This window comes from Sminthopsis crassicaudata, chromosome 2 (genome assembly GCF_048593235.1).
Source record: "Sminthopsis crassicaudata isolate SCR6 chromosome 2, ASM4859323v1, whole genome shotgun sequence".
Taxonomy (NCBI): Eukaryota; Metazoa; Chordata; class Mammalia; order Dasyuromorphia; family Dasyuridae; genus Sminthopsis; species Sminthopsis crassicaudata.
The window spans coordinates 165,474,755-165,491,523 of NC_133618.1; the positions used below are offsets into that span (position 1 = coordinate 165,474,755).

Here is a 16,769-nt window from a genome sequence, read left to right on the forward strand (position 1 = left end):
AAGTGCATACTTACATTTAGAGATGGGTGTGCAACATTTTTTAATGGAAAGCCACAAAGGCGTTCTGTGGCTCAGTTTCCCCAGTTGTCAAATTGAAATCATGCCAACTTTCTCCATGTTGTAGAATTATATTCAATTTGATAACCTGTCAAATATTCAAGTGCCTATTATGAAAAATATATTATTATCAATACTAAGAAGACAAAGGTGAAAAATGACAGGCAATGACCTCGGAACTAAGAAATTCTAACAAGAAAGAAATGTCATAATTGAATGTGTGTATATATATATATATATACATATATATATTCATAAGATCATAAATACATATGATCTTATCTATCCACCTATCCATCTATCTATATACATATACATTTGCATGTATACATATAGGATAGGGATGAGGAGACAAACTTTCTGAAGGAAAATTGAATGAATGATTCATTGCAGCTAGAAATATGATGAACAGCTTTATGGAAAAAGTGTTATCTGGATTGGTCTTCAAAGACAGAGAAGTGTCTCAAAATACAGAAAGGAGGAAAAGTACATTTTAGATATGTATGATGGTACAAGAGTAGAAAGTAAGATGAGGGAAGAGATGGTACTAAGAATTGGAACATAGTGTGTATTAAAATAAATCAGGCTATAGTCTTATTTTGGCTTTAGTTGAGCCACAGTAGAGGTTTTAAAGCCCATGCTGAGAAGTTTCTATTTGATCTTATAAGTAATAAAGAATCATCAAAGCATTTAAACAGGGGAGTGACATAGGCCTATGAATTAGGAAGATGATTTTAAAATCTATGTGAACTATAGATTGAAGAGAAGTGAAAATGGAAGCAAGAAAACTAATTTGGGAAGATTTTACAATAGTCTATAAGGATCTGACATAAGAGTAGAGTATTGAGTATTGAGTGGAAAAGAAGGAAATGATTAAAAAAGAATGTGAAGGCACATAAACCTTGTCATCCTTGTCATCTTTTTGGGTAAGGAGAAAGAGGGAGAACCAAATATTACAGAATCAGAGTTACAATTGTGTTTAAGGATAATTTAATTGAATGTTTTAGAAAGAGGAAAATGGAATACAAAGAATTTGTAACCTGCCCAAAGTATCAGAGCTGAAAATAAAGCTAGACCTTCTTTCTCAAATCTAGTGGCCTTTCCAGGAAGTCTTTAAGCTTTTGAGCTTGTGTGTCTAGGAAGATTGTACCATCAACAGAGAATAAGAGGCGATGATAAGAATGAGAGAATTCCATAATGGTTAAAACTAAAACAAATGAAGAATTCCTAAAATTATTACTAGGAAGACTGAATTTAGATATTTTCTTTCCCAAAGTTCAAACATCATTAGGATTCTAATAGATAAAGAAAGCTCAGGAAGCTCGGTTTTGAAGTTGTATATTCTCAATGGTACCTAATGTGATGGGCCTCCCTGTTGGTAAAAATCAGCAATAATTTCTCAGATATGATATTGTTAAAAACAAAAATAAAAACTTAAAACTGATATCTGAAAAGAGGTACATTTAAAATGCTTATCTGGGATCTGAACTGTTGTAAGAGATCTTAGAGATTATTTCCAATATTAACATTAATTAACATTCCAACATTAAGCAATGCCTTAATTCCCTTCTCATCAATGGTAGCAAATTAAACTAGAAATGGGACCACTAAACCATATATAAGAATTTTTGCACATACTGAATAAGATCATTACCTATATCATACTGAATTTTTATTTGTTTTGTTAAATATTTTCCAATTACATTTAAATCTGAATCTCCTAAACTTAGAGCTGCATACAGCCTGACACATCTACTTTGTACTATTACTGACAAATATCACTCGGCTTCTATTTGAACACCTTCAGTGGACATGGAACTCATTGCTTATTAAGGTAGCCCACTGTATTTTCAGAGAGCTTTATTGGTTAAAAAAGTTCTTTATACTGTGTTGAAACAGACTTTTTTTACCTACAGTTCTGTCTACTAGAGCAAAACAAATGTTTTTTTTTTTGTTTTGTTTTGTTTTTTTTTTTTTTTTTTTACATATAAGAAATTTTCAGATATTTGAAGACAGATCCCATATTACTCCTAAGTCTTTCTTTCCTTTAATTTTGGGTAACCTTTAACGGAGGTCTTAGTTTTTTCATCTGTGAAATGAAGGGTTTGGGCAAGATAGCTTCTGAGGCAACTTCTAGCTCTAGATCTATGATCTAGCTATCATCCTTATCATCATCACCATCATCACACAATCTTTTGATAGAGAACCATTCTTTATATACCATGGGTTTAGGAAACCTACTATATTGGTTGCCCTCTTTAAGCTTTTCAATGCTTTCTTAAAATGGTGCCAATCCAAATTGAAAATCTAAAGAAACTGGATAAACTGTTTGAAATCAAAGTAGGTTTTAAAAAAACTGATTTCCTAAACTTTGTTTCTACATTTTAACCTCTCCCTGACAATGCTCTTCTTACCCCACTTTCCACTTCTTGAGTTTTCAATGTTTCATAGAAATAAAGAAACTACTCTAGAGTTGGATGAGACCATATTGAACCACTTCTTCTTTTCATAGATAAGGAAACTGAAGCCCAGAGAGATAAAGTGGTTGGCAAAGGTCATAGATGTTAAATGTCAAAACTAGGATTCAAACCTATATCATCTGATTTGAATCCAGTGCTCTTTCAATGCCAGCACAATTGTCCTTATGCCAGAATTCTAAAAAGAGAATTTTGTTCTCTTAGCTTTAAATAATTTTTTAAAAATTTAAAAAGATCTTGTAAAGTCCAGTAAAAATGTCTTAAATAAGACTCTCTCCATTAGTAAATATGGTTACAAACCTAAATTTAAAAAAAAATTGAAGGCATTATCTACCCCAATGTAAGATACATATATTGTGCCAAAATTCCTGGAAAGCTGCCTTAACTTTTTCAGGTCTCTAGAGTACCAACCAAATTTGGGAATAAAGTAAAAACTTTCTAAAACTGTTCAAATTTAAAATAATTTGTTTTCATCATTTACATTATATTGCTTCCAAAAAAAAGCTATTGTTTTTACATTTGAGGGAAATATTTTCTTAAAAAATATCATGCCACAACTTCAGAGAGCTGTAATACATATTTCAAATAATTAGGTTTCATGTTTTTGAGTAGGAAAGTCACTTAATTCAAAGAGATAGTTTTATACAAGTCCAGGAAAAAAGCTCAAACTTTGTGAGAGAAAGGGCCACCTTGGCAATTTTCCAAGATCTTGAAGACACTGCCTGATTTGCATTTGTATTTGCATAAATATTACCAAAATTAAAAGTGTTCAGCTATATTTATCTGTGCCTCCATCTTCCTAGATAGATGAATAAAAACTACTTGCTTTTTTGTTCACCAGAAATAAAAGCCAATAGTTTATCAGCTGTCCTCAGATAGCAATTACAGAAACAAGACAAAGATATTCTACATTTCATTCCTAGTCTGCATTTGGCCTCTAGATCATGCCCTGGGGAACTAAAGCAATAAACTTTGAAAAAATTCTGTAAGTGAAATATTCTCATCTTTCTTTTTTTCTTTTATATATCCTGAAGAATCACAGAAAAGACTTCAGAGTTTGGATAATGCAAATTAGCCAGCTTTGTGGAACCGTAGATTTCAAGAAGGGAAATAAATATATAATAATCCTGGGAAAGTAGGGAGAAACTAGAATGTGAAAGACTTTAAATGACAAGTTTGGGAGCCTGTATTTTATTCTAGAGATAATAGGAAGTCATTAGAGTTTAGTAAGCAGAGCAGTAACAGTGAATAACAGTTAACAGGCATTTCTTAAGCATCTACTATCTGCTAAACATTAAGAATATATGGAAAGGTCTCAAGAATCCTTGTCCTCAAGAAGCTTATGTCATAATAGGGAAGGCAACATGCAAATAACTAGGTACATATAACTATATGTGGAGTAGATAATCTGAGAGAGGAAGTTAACTAGCATTTCAGAAGATTAGGAAAGGTATTCTGCAGAAGTTGGAATTTAAACAAATTTTGAAAGTAGAAAAGAAAATAAAGAATTAGATTCTATTTTAAGAAAATTATTTTGGAAGCTATTTGGATGACTAATTGCAGAGGCAAAACTGGGAGTCAGAAAGGAAACTAGAAGCCTGTTGCAATAATCCAGGTGAGGTCTCAGACCTCACTAAAAGGCTCCACAATATACCCCAATTCCTGATAATCAAAACAATATTATTATTAATAACTACTAGAGATCAATAGCTACTAGAGAACATCACTATATATAAAGAAGCATTGACTCTCTTTTACATTTCATGCAGGCTATCCTCTACGACTGATAAACACTTTTGTCTGGTATATGCTTTCTTGTTCAACGTCTCACTTGATGAATTATCCACATGACTTTATTACTCACCAGTTGATGATTCTATTTATTCAGTCTTTTCCTAAATATAACTAAAAGTGCTCTCATCTGTGATGGCTTCCCAAGGTTACAGGTTGTACATGCCAGAAGTGGGCTTTGAATTCTATATAGACATTCTATAGGCCCTCTGAAAACCTGGTGTCCTTCTCTGATAACCACACTGAGGTTCTGATCTCTGTGGAAATGTTAGTGAATAAGGAAATTCTGAACTTAGTCTAACATAATTCATTTTTAATGAATTCATTCTTGGATGTAGTAATTACCATTTCCCTTCCTAAGTACTCAAAAACCCTCCTCTCCATAATAATTCTAGAAATTTTCAAGGATTCAAGGTTAATCTCCTTAAACTATCGTTTAAAGCAGAGGTATCAAACTTAACATGTTTGATAACATGTAGCACTACTACTGTGCACAAATATGGCCAATCTAGATTAAAATTTAATCAGGAAATATTTAACAAAATAAATAAAATAACAATACTTGATGCAAAAACAAAAGACAAATTTTTTTAAAAAGGCATTTGTTTCTGGAATAAGTTTGGAATCAAGAAAATAAGTTTGCATTTTCTCAAAAGCAATCTTTTCCTGCTCTTCAATTTTTGGGCAAGTTTACTATCCCTTTGCAGTATCTCTCCAAAACATGTATCCTATTGGACAAGTTCAATGGATTGTCCATGTAGCTGTGTATCATGTTTTGAACAATGGTTTTCTATATATCAAATGTAAATTCCCATTTATCTTTATAGCATCCACCCACTGCTCCTAGTTCTATCCTCTTAAAGGGATACTTAAATAAAGCTATTCTATCCCCATGGGATTTTTCTCCTCCATCTAAACATGCAATTCAACAAACATTGGAGAAAAGAAAAACAAAAAACAAGACAGACTTTGCCTTTAATTTAAAGGCTCACATTCTATAGGAAAACATAAACAAACCCAAATAATTAAAAGCTAATTTCAGAACTAGTGATATTAACGAATCAGTTGATTTCCAGTTCATTCAATTAGTTTTCATAAGGCATGATATTAAAGTCATTCCCCAAAATGAACCACCTTTACATGGACATTCCTCAACTTATCAATGTTTTTCCTAAAATATTATGCCAAGAAATAAATACATTTCAGGTGTGAACTAAACAAAAAGAATACTGTGGAATCATCACTTCCATAATCATGGACTCTAGGCCTCTTGTAACATAGACAAGATTTTATTTATTTTCTTGGTGGTGGATTCATTCTGAGCTTGCAGCCCAGTAAAGCCCCTCCTCCCCCATTCATTAAGTAATTCATTCATTTATGACAGTCAGATTCTGCCTAAAAATGCCTTCTTTGTCTTGTGCTTAGGTTTTGTTTTGTTTTGTTTTTTTTAATCCAAGTGGACATAATACTTTACTTCATTCCTATTAAACATCAACCTTTTTGATTCTGCCTAGTGTTATTTGCTAAATTTTCATATTTGATTTTGTCATTCAAAGTTTTAGTTACCCCTCCCAGCTTTGTATTATTTCCACATTCCATAAGCATATGACCTGTGTCTTTTTCTAAGTTACTATTTTTTTTTTCATTGTCATTGAAAGATCCCTGGAACATTCTACTGAAACCTTCCTTCCAAGCTATCATTGATTAATGGCAACTCTTTGGACCCAGTCATTCAACCAGTTTCAGAAACTACCCAATATTACTACTACTACTACTACTACTACTACTATCAAGAATAATAAGAGCTAGCATTTATAGAATGCTTTAAATGCCAAGAACTTTACATATGTTTTCATCTGATCTTCATAGCAACCTTATGATATCAGTGCTATTATTATTCCCATTTTATAGATGAGGAAATTAGGGTTGAGAGAGATTACTCTTGCTCAGTTAGTATCTACCAGAATATTTCAAGCTCAAACATTCCTGGCTCCTAATCCAAACCTCTATCCACTATCATTTCCATTATTGTCTATCCCACATCTAAATGCTTACAGAAGAGGTAACAAAAGTACTTCATTGAAAGGCAGAGAATCTAGATGTGAAATCTAGTGTCCCTATTCAATATCTGTTTGACTTTAGGCAAGTCACAAATTCTTTGTTTCCTAGACTACAAAAGAGAAGTTTGGACTGGATCAACTTTAACTCCAACTCTTTAGTATCATGCAGGAAACTTAGGAATTATTTAGAATATAGCAAAAGAGAAACGGTGCCAAAGAAAGCAAGAGAACCAGATTCATTTCAACTAGATATTCAATTGGGAAGCAGTAGGAAAGAAGGGTAGATAAATATCATGGACAGCAAGAGAAATCAAGTGGATTTTTGAGTGTTGGGGAAGATAGGAAAAGTAGCATATAAAAGTTGAATTTTAGTAAATATTAGTCCAGCAATAGTACAGAGAATGTAGAGAAGGAACAGAAAATGGAGTCAAGTAGTTTATCTGATAAGTCTCAGCAATAATGAAGCTAGGATTTAGACTTAAGTGGGTAGCAGACAGTAGAAACAAAACACAGATGAAAAATCTTGAGGCATTTCAAAGGAAGAAGCAATAGGGAGTAAGTAATAAATGGGAGATAGGACTAGAAAAAAAGAGAAGAAACACTCAAAAGTAACTCTAAATATTTTGTTGAATAGCCTGGAGATTGGACTGCAGTTTTGAGTCTCTCTTCCCCCACAAAAATGGGGGAAGTTGGGAAGGAGAGGTGATAAGAAATATGGGCTTTGATTTGAGATAACAGGAACTGTTTGAAGATTTCTAATGAGGGGGAACCCACTACTTTCTAAAATAGTCCATCAATCTCTCTAAGATCATAGTATGATAGGATTAGAGATTTTAGTAGAAAAAAAAGGATTTTAGAAATCATTTAATGTAATCTCTTCATTTTACAATAAGGAAATTTAGGGCTGGAGTAATCTCATTTCTAGGATTCTGTAATTCTTAAAGATGATTTATTCAAAATTGTAGAGATTAAAAATATAGGCTATTCATATTTCCTGGTTAGGATATGTTTTACATGATTTTTCAAAGTTAAATTATTTAACATAATTTAATGTATTAAAAGCACCTTGAGAATAAGAAATGTTTTGGTTTTGTATTTGTATCCACAATACCCAATACCATGCCTGGCATATGGCAGGTCCTTAATAAATGCTTATGGAAATAAACTGAATTGAACAATATTAGTAAGATTTAAAGCCAAATGCCAAAAGTCATTATGTGGATTGTTATAATTCTTCTGAATATAAAATATTCATATAAATCCAGTCATAGGCATAAAAATATTTAGTTCAATGAAATTAATAATTTCATATGACATTTCATAATAATGAATACTATAGGTACAACTTTAATCAGTAAATATTTTAGCCCTTCTTAAATCTAAGTTCAACTAAAAATCTGAAGTGATTTTGAAATGTAAATCATGCTTAAAATTGGAAGGGAAAAGTCCAAATACTTAAAATCTACTATTCCAAAGATTTCCAGTATAAAATCCATGTCTACTTATATCTTATTTGTGGGGTCTAAACTTTTCTTCAATCAGCTAACAAATTTCCCTGTTTGTCAATAAGATAGTGATTATTTCTCATTTGCCTTTGAGGAGAAAAAGGATAATGCATCTCTATCAGTTACACTTCTGAGTGACAAGCCCTTCCCCCTCAGTCACCACACAAAACAAAAAGGGGCTAGCAGCAGGGAGAATGGTTCAGATAGCATTTGTGTGTTCATTTCTATTTAAGCATGAGACTTAAATATCTTTAAAACTCCTAAAGTTCTTCCCTCAAAAAAATGATAAATTTTCATTTTCTTAAATTTTCAAGTTTATTCTGCTGTTTTCTTTTTAAAAAAGAATAAAACTTTTTAAAATTACGAATTAATTTTGGAATCATTTTCACAGTTTAATAATGATAGCCACACCTAGAACTTATTTTCAAAATGCATCTATATAACTTAGAAAAGAACTTGTGGATATATGTAAAAGATACTATTTAAAATATCAAAGATATTTAATAGAACTATAACCCATTGTAAAAAAATTTTTGGGAAAAGTATTTAAATTTTCCAAAATTCATTGTAGATATTAAACTCTATTTGAGAAGTTGTGAATTTACTCTATAAATATAGAGGGGAAGTGTTATCTTTCTCCATGAAACGAGCTCATGAAATTGAGGTGAATTTCCAATTATAGATATCACACAATTTGCTTGGTATATTTGTTTGGAGTAGACTCTGTTGCAAACCACCCACATAGCTCAAAGGTAATCAATTCATATAGTATATCATTTGAAAGCCCTCACAAATTCCTAATTCATACCAATTCCCAAAGGAAATGAAACACCAGTTGTGGTAATTTAGTTTTCTCTAGAACACTGGGGATGAGAGTCACATTCCACAGTCACTTATAAGAAATAATTCTCCAGAGACTCTAGCTCAACTAACTTTAAAGTGTTACTTTTAGTTAGCTAAGAAATAATCACATCTTCAGTAAATTCACACTCCTAGGAACTGATAAACTAAAAGACATGAGTAGCAATATAGTCTGTTACAAAAGAAAAAAAAAAAAAAAACAAACAGAAGAAAAACATTCTTATAGTTCTCTCTTTTCTGAAAGTTGTGTATGAACCTACAATTAGCACCATCATTGAATGAATGATTTTTTAAAAAAAATATATATATATATTTAAAAGTAAGTTATTTCTAATTAGATCTAGATAAGCACAGGCTTATACAGAGAATGTAGTTGACATGCAGGTGAATTGAAGCAAGGAGGAGGGTATTTATGAACTAAATAGCTTTATGTCATACACATAAATAGCTCTAAAGATTTAGTTATATTTATAGTTAACCATCAATTTTTCTAGAACTTCTCTGTGTACCAACCAGTGCCACAAAAATTCTAAAAAGTTAAATAAACATCCACTTGTAAAATACCTACTATGTGTAATGTGATGTGGTAGGTAAATTTACATAAGGAGTAACAAGTTTCAGAACTCATCAAAGACACTGATGAATTAGGACCTAAACATACAAGCCAATAATAAGCAAAAGTAATGCAAAATTTATTTTTCCTTTGCAAAGATGAATTTTGAAAATCCATGTTTCATATAACAAAGTGAAATGTTTCATCTGGTTGATATATATAGACAAAAAGTCTCATAACTAGCTTCTGATTCTAGTTGGACTATCACAATAAAAATATATTTGAGCTCTCTCTTACTATATGTTTTGATATCTGTCTATATTTGTAACCTTTCTTTGGCTAGTTATAGTAATTTTAATAATGTAGAAAACTGCAATTTTGTCCACATGGGTACTCTTGTCACCTTTGCCAATTGCAAACTATCTTCAACTTAGCTGGAGAGGTATTGTTTGTAACCAACAAAATTCTACTTCTATGCAACCAACCTGGTAAGGGGCCTTTACCATGTAATTAGGCCAGAAATAGACTATCATCAGGAAACTTGAAGTTTCCGCAACTTGGCATGACCTGCCAAAGCCCCTCAGCATTTCTTATATTGAGCTTTAGAAAACTGTTAAGGCATTAAACTTGGGCTTTGGTGAAGAACAATGTTTACATGCAGACATAGATGATAAAGATGTAAATATAGATATAGATATAGATAAGTCTTTATGAAATTTAGAACATGAAAAAAAAAGGTATTAAAGGATAGGAAAAAAAGAGGAAGTTCTTATGTCAATGTTTATTTCCCTACCACTACTTCTGAGGGCATCAACTGCTTTAAAACAAAATTCTTACTTTTTTATTTTAAACTCTCTTCCCTCATAAATATTTTTGCTTATGATTCTAAATGGCAAGAGCTTAGTCTTAAAATGTCGTTTTAAATTCTCAACTGAAACTCTGGGTGGTATGCATTGCTTCAAAGTTGTCCAATATGGAAAAACATTTAAAAGCATTGTTTTGGTTTTAGTGACTCTTAAAATTTTATCACGAAAGGAAAATATATGAATATATTTTAATCTATGAGTTTATGCAGTATTTAAATATTATGAGGCAGCTATGACCTAGGAAAATTTATTTATTTCCCTCATATCTGCTTAGAATTGTTCAAGAAGAGTTAATGCAAATTCTAACAAGAACATTTAGTATTTGACCAGACTTCACAGAATAACAGAGAGCTGAATGTATATTCTATATATGTATAAATCACCCACATATCAAACTCGTTTTTTATTTTAACAAGCTTTGAATTTATAAAACATTTTAAGACTTTCTAGATATTTTTTAACCTAAACTATTTCACAGTAATAGCATGTGCACCTTCAGAGGCTCTATTACTTTCTTTTTTTTTTTTTTTACTTAATAATTTTTTATTATAAATATTTTTTATAATATTATCCCTTGTATTCATTTTTCCAAATTATCCCCTCCCTTCCTCTACTCCCTCCCCCCGATGACAGGCAATCCCATACATTTTACATGTGTTACAATATAGTCTAGATACAATACATGTGTGTGAATATCATTTTCTTGTTGCACAATAAACATTAGATTCCGAAGGTACATGCACCCTGGGCAGACAGATATTAGTGCTAACAATTTACATTCACTTCCCAGTGTTTCTTCTCTGGGTGTAGCTACCTCTGTCCATCATTGATCAACTGGAAGTGAGTTGGTTTTTCTTTATGTTGAAGATTTCCACTTCCATCAGAATACATCCTCATATAGTATTGTTGTTGAAGTGTACAGTGATCTTCTGGTTCTGCTCATTTCACTCAGCATCAGTTGATTTAAGTCTCTCCAGGCCTCTCTGTATTCCTCCTGCTGGTCATTTCTTACAGAGCAATAATATTCCATAACATTCATATACCATAATTTACCCAACCATTCTCCAACTGATGGACATCCATTCATCTTCCAGTTTCTAGCTACTACAAAAAGGGCTGCCACAAACATTTTGGCACATATATGTCTCTTTCCGCTCTTTAGTATTTCTTTGGGATATAAGCCCAGTAGTAGCGCTGCTGGGTCAAAGTTTGATAACTTTTTGGGCATAATTCCAGATTGCTCTCCAGAATGGCTGGATTCTTTCGCAACTCCACCAGCAATGTATTAGTGTCCCAGTTTCCCCACATCCCCTCCAACATTCATCATTATTTGTTCCTGTCATCTTAGCCAATCTGACAGGTGTGTAGTGGTATCTCAGAGTGGTCTTAATTTGCATTTCTCTGATCAATAGTGATTTGGAACACTCTTTCATGTGAGTGGATATAGTTTCAATTTCTTCCTCTGAGAATTGTCTGTTCATATCCTTTGAGGCTCTATTACTTTCTGTACTGCATGCACATCTCATTTAGTGCAAGATGGGGTCAATATTCATGTGGGAATAAGTAATAGTGGAATCTCTCTATTAAAATAACTTGAATCACCATTTTGAATTTTCATATTTAAACACCACTTTCTATAGGACATCTGCCTTCTAACCTACCTACAGGAAAAGAAGTTTGAAAATTAGAAAAGGGAGAAGGGCTTTACAGATGCCCAAGTCTAAATAATTTAATTTAATATATTAATTAGTGTGAGAACATTTTTCACACCTTTAAAGTAAAAAGTGTAGTCATGCTAAATGGTGAGGAGAAGGCAGAGTTATATTCAAATAAATTAAGAATTAAAATAAAAGAATTAAAAGTAATTTCCCATGTAACATCCAAAAAGTGTTATTTCACCTTTCCTGCATAAAAGTCTAATCATGGGGGGAGGATGAGCGGAACATAAAGCAATTGAAGGCAAGTCAAGAAGTATTTATTAAGCTTCTACCAGGAAGGGCAACTAGGTTGAACAGTATGTAGAATACTACTTCTGATGTCAGGGAAACTCATCTTCCTGAGTTCAAACCTCACCTCAGACATTCACTAATTGAGTGATCCCAGGCAAGTCACTTAACCCAGTTTGCCTCAATTTCCTCATCTAAAATGAGCTAGAAAAAGAAGTTGGAAACCACTTCATTATCTTGCCAAGAAAATTCCAAATTGTGTCATGAAATGTTGGACACAACTGAAAACAATTGAAGAATACCAAAATATCCAAGGTATTGCACAAAGCACAAGAACTACAAAAAAATTCAAGACCCAACAGTCTCTGTTCTTAAGGAGTTTACAATCCAATGGGGGAGACAATATGCAAACTAGGTGAAAATGAAATATATGTAGGATAAAATACAGAATTGCTCAGACCTGGACAATATGATTAAGCAGGACTAGGAAAGGATATAACAGAAGGTGAGACTTTAGCTGAGACTTGAAGGAGGCAAAGGAAGGCAGGAAGTAGAGGAGGGAAAGAATTTCAGGTATGGGGATAGCCAGTAATTATACCCAGACAATATATATCCTATTGGAGGAAAATTGGAGGCCAATGTCACTGAATCTCAGAGTGTGAAAAGAGAATAAAGTATAAGAAGTTTCGAAAAGTAGGAAGGGTCCAGGTTATGAAGGACTTTAGTTGAAGCCTCCCTTTGACTTCTCCCATGTATTAGTATCTCTCTACTCAAGTACCAGAACTTCCTGCCCTCCCTATTCACAAAAGTGTTATTTATCCCAAAACTTCCTGTTCACCTCAAATAAAATGCCCATTCTTTTTTGTTAGGTTCTTACTAAGTGCTAATGAGATAATGAGATATTAGATTCTTACTAAGTACTAAGTTGGTACTTAACAATTCTCTAGTTCCAGCCTTTACTGAGAGTTTTACTTGTGAACTCCTGGGGAGGAGCTTACATGCTTAGGAGGAGCAAGTTCATTGGTTGAAGTAATTTTTCCCAGAAGCCCTTGTATTATCCCACGCCCATTCTCTGGGAGGATAAAAGAGGGCGGTACTCCAGAGATAGAGAGAGTCTTGTCTGGATCAGACTTGAGGCGGCTCTCTGGAGGAAGAAGTCTCTCCTCTAGACCAGAGAGCAATCAGCAGTTTTTGGAGACAACAGCACATTACACTTTTTAGTGTTGCTTAAATCAATGAGATACAAAGAGGAAAGCAATATAACTGAATTCAAATGAGTTGGTGACTGGTAAACTCCTCAAACTCCCAACCGAATTTTCATTTTTAAAGGAAGAATTTTATTCACTCAAATCTCTCATTAGTAGAATTTGGGAGATTATAATCCTAATATAATAATATAATATAATCTTGGAATTGTAAAAGAATTCTAGATCATCTAATTCAATCCATAGCTGAAAAACTATGCTTCTCCTACAATTGATAGAAAAAATATCATTTTACTTAGGGTTTTTTAAACTTTTTTCATCCACAACCACTTTTCACCTGAGAAATTTTTATGAGACCCCAGGTATATAGGCATACAAAAAACATATACAAATGAAATATTTACTGAAAATAAATTATAATTCTGCAATCCCCACATTCAATTATATGAACCCATATGGAGTCTTGAAACACAGTTTAAAAGTTTTGATCTATAGTCTTTACCTACAGACCTCCTTTGAGTAATTACACACTACCTCCCAAAGCAATCCATCTCTACTTTTCAATAGCTGTAATTGTTAACAGTTTTCCCTAATATCAAACTTAAATTTTTCTCTCTGCAACTTCTCACTGCTGCTAATTCTGACCTCTTGGCAAAACAAAATAAATCTAATCCCTCTTTCTTATAACAGTCTTTAAATTATTGAAGATCTCTCTCATGTTTCTTCTCTAAATCTTCTCTTATCCAATCCAACTCTCATATGGCATGAGGTCTTTCTCCATCTTGTTCAATTTTTTTCTGAAAATCATCTAGTTTATAAATATTCTCTGGGGAGGGGGAAGGGACACTAAGTCAAAGACTTCAGATACTATAAGGGAAAATTGAAAATGGCAATGGGAAGGCACTTGTGAAAAGATTTTCACAGTGGTTCCATGGCAGTAGCAGCATGGTTTTAGAACAAGAAGAAAGGTGTGAGGTGCATTGTAGGAGCAGAGGTTGGAAATGTTAGTGCCAGGGAGTATTGGATTTGGCATAAGAAAACTTCTGTGTAAAAAAAGGTAGGAAAAAATGCTGTGCTGCTTCCTTTTTTTTTTTTTTTTTTAATACTTTTTTCTTATACTGCTTAGCTTCTTGTTTCTTGAATCCACAATTTAAAAAAAAAAAAAGAAAACTGTGATTTATTTGCTTTGTAGTTTAAATAGTTGAAAATCAAACTGCCATTTATGATATTGGATGTTTAGAGAATATAATCTGAGTTTAAATCAACCAACTTAATCTCATAATTTTTGGAATATAACCTATATGTAATTTGAGAACTGCTTGCATTTGCCTTTCCTTATATCAAGTAGCTTCTGTTAGCATATCTAAAGGAAATAGCAATAGGAATTCAGTTTGACTTCACTGATATAGAGAATTACCAGGTGAGGAAACTCTACCAATGCAAGTTATCACTTTCTCTACAACATAAAGTTGTCTAGAACCCAGAGAGGTCCAAACTATTTACCCAGGATCACTCAGCCAATTTCCATCAAAAGTCTTCATTCTAGTTCTTCATGGTTTCAAGGCCACTAATCTACAAAATCATGTATGCCTTTGATACATAAAAGTGCTTTTAATTCTTAGAAAGAAGCAGACTATATAAATATTACTTCTTCTGATCATCCATTTGAATATAAAAAAGTATAAAATTGTAGGGAAAAAAGCCAACCAAAAAAAAGTCAATCAGTTTGTTAAATCATTTTTTTTAATGATCCTGGTTAAAGCCTTAGCACTGCCAATTATTTACTAGGTAAAGGACTTTAAGTAAATTTCCTTATGTTTCAGTTTTACTGTCTCCAAAATGAAGACAAAAATACTTGCACTACCCATCTTTCAGTGTGGTTCTGAAAATTTAATTCAACAAATAGTGGATAATGTATATAAATATAAAATACTTTGTAAACACTAAAAACTTTATAAAGCGCTAACTTTGTAAATATTAAACACTATGATTTAATTTTACTATTATTAGTGACTTGCAAATTAAGGACTGCTTATGTCAAGATTCCCATTTTAGACAATGATTTCCTAATTTTCTTTATATCTCCAGTAACCTTTATTTATTGACTGGACAGATGAAGAAACTAAGGTACAGATAGATTAATCAAGGTAAGTAACATGGTTAATGGCATTGATAAAATAACCATTCCCCTACCTCACTTCACACAATTGGGAAGTGTTAAGTGTTTGAGGCTGGACTTGAACTTAGGTCCTCCTAGCTTCAGAGCCTGTACTCTATAACACCATGCCATCAAGGTCCCCTACCTCACTTCACTTGATGCACTATTCTTTCTACTAAATTAAAGGACTCGTTGTTATTGTGTTTCTAAAATTTCTGTCAAGGATTCTCTACATAGATATAATATTGATATAGACATATATGGAAACATACTCTTGGAAACTGGACAAAATAAGAATTATTTTTTAAATGCAACTATTTCTGGTCTAAAAGTTTCTATGAATAAGTATTTTTTTTATAAAATAGGATTGGAATTAAGAACATTTACAAAGAATTTGTTTGATTTCTGGGAGCTCCAGTATGATCTCTCATTTTTATTAAAATGCAACATCTGCATCACTAGTTAACTCAAATAATAATTGCATCATGTTTTAAAGGACTTCAGAATTCAAAAAATTCACCCACCCTAAACCTAATGGTGTTTTTTCCCTCTGATACTAGTAAAAGTGCAGTCATGGAACAATAAAGATCAATATACTTCTTATCTTGGGTTTACCTTCTACTTTGATATCACCTGGTCTTAGCAGGGAATGCAAAAGGTCAAACTGCTATCAAACAAGCCTATAAATAGATAAACTAAAAGAAGCTAATGAAGAGACCTTAATCAAATAGTCTTAGGAAAAGCAATTAGCTGGCCTCTTCTAGAAGCAAACATTTTGAGGAGCTAAGAGGGAAAAAACAGACAACGGGGAAAGTTCTGTTTCCTAGGACAAAGTAAATGAAGATATTAGTTAAATAATATTATTTTCCAGGTAAACTAAAAGTCAAAACATCATTGATCCTTAGAAGATGCATAAAAAGCAAAATTCTCTCCAATTTTGTTTTCATCTAATAATATATTTAAAGACTTCTGGGAAAACTATTTAGGAAGTTGTAGAAATTATGGTAGGTGAAAATAATAAACACAAATTCCTCAACAGTATATGAGCAGAAATTAATCAATTCTCTAAAATCTACAAAACTGTCATATTTTCCTCATAGGTAACTTTTAAAATGAAAGTAATTTCAACATACCAGCCATTTCCATGACAGTTTTTATTATTTTTAGGGCATTTTAAGACATGTTCATGATAGCTATACTATAAAGGAAACAAAAATAATATTTAATATTTTGTTTCTTTCTAGTCCTCAACTTTAAATACCAATGATTTAATTTAGAATGAGGATTTAA

General features: G+C 32.4%; 1 protein-coding gene across 4 annotated transcripts in view; it reads right to left on the bottom strand.

Moving 5' to 3' along the window:
- The window catches only part of MACROD2 (mono-ADP ribosylhydrolase 2), a 2,172,380-nt gene that overhangs the window by 1,839,443 nt on the left and 316,168 nt on the right, over positions 1 to 16,769 (bottom strand). The gene's annotated exons all lie outside the window — the stretch shown is intronic.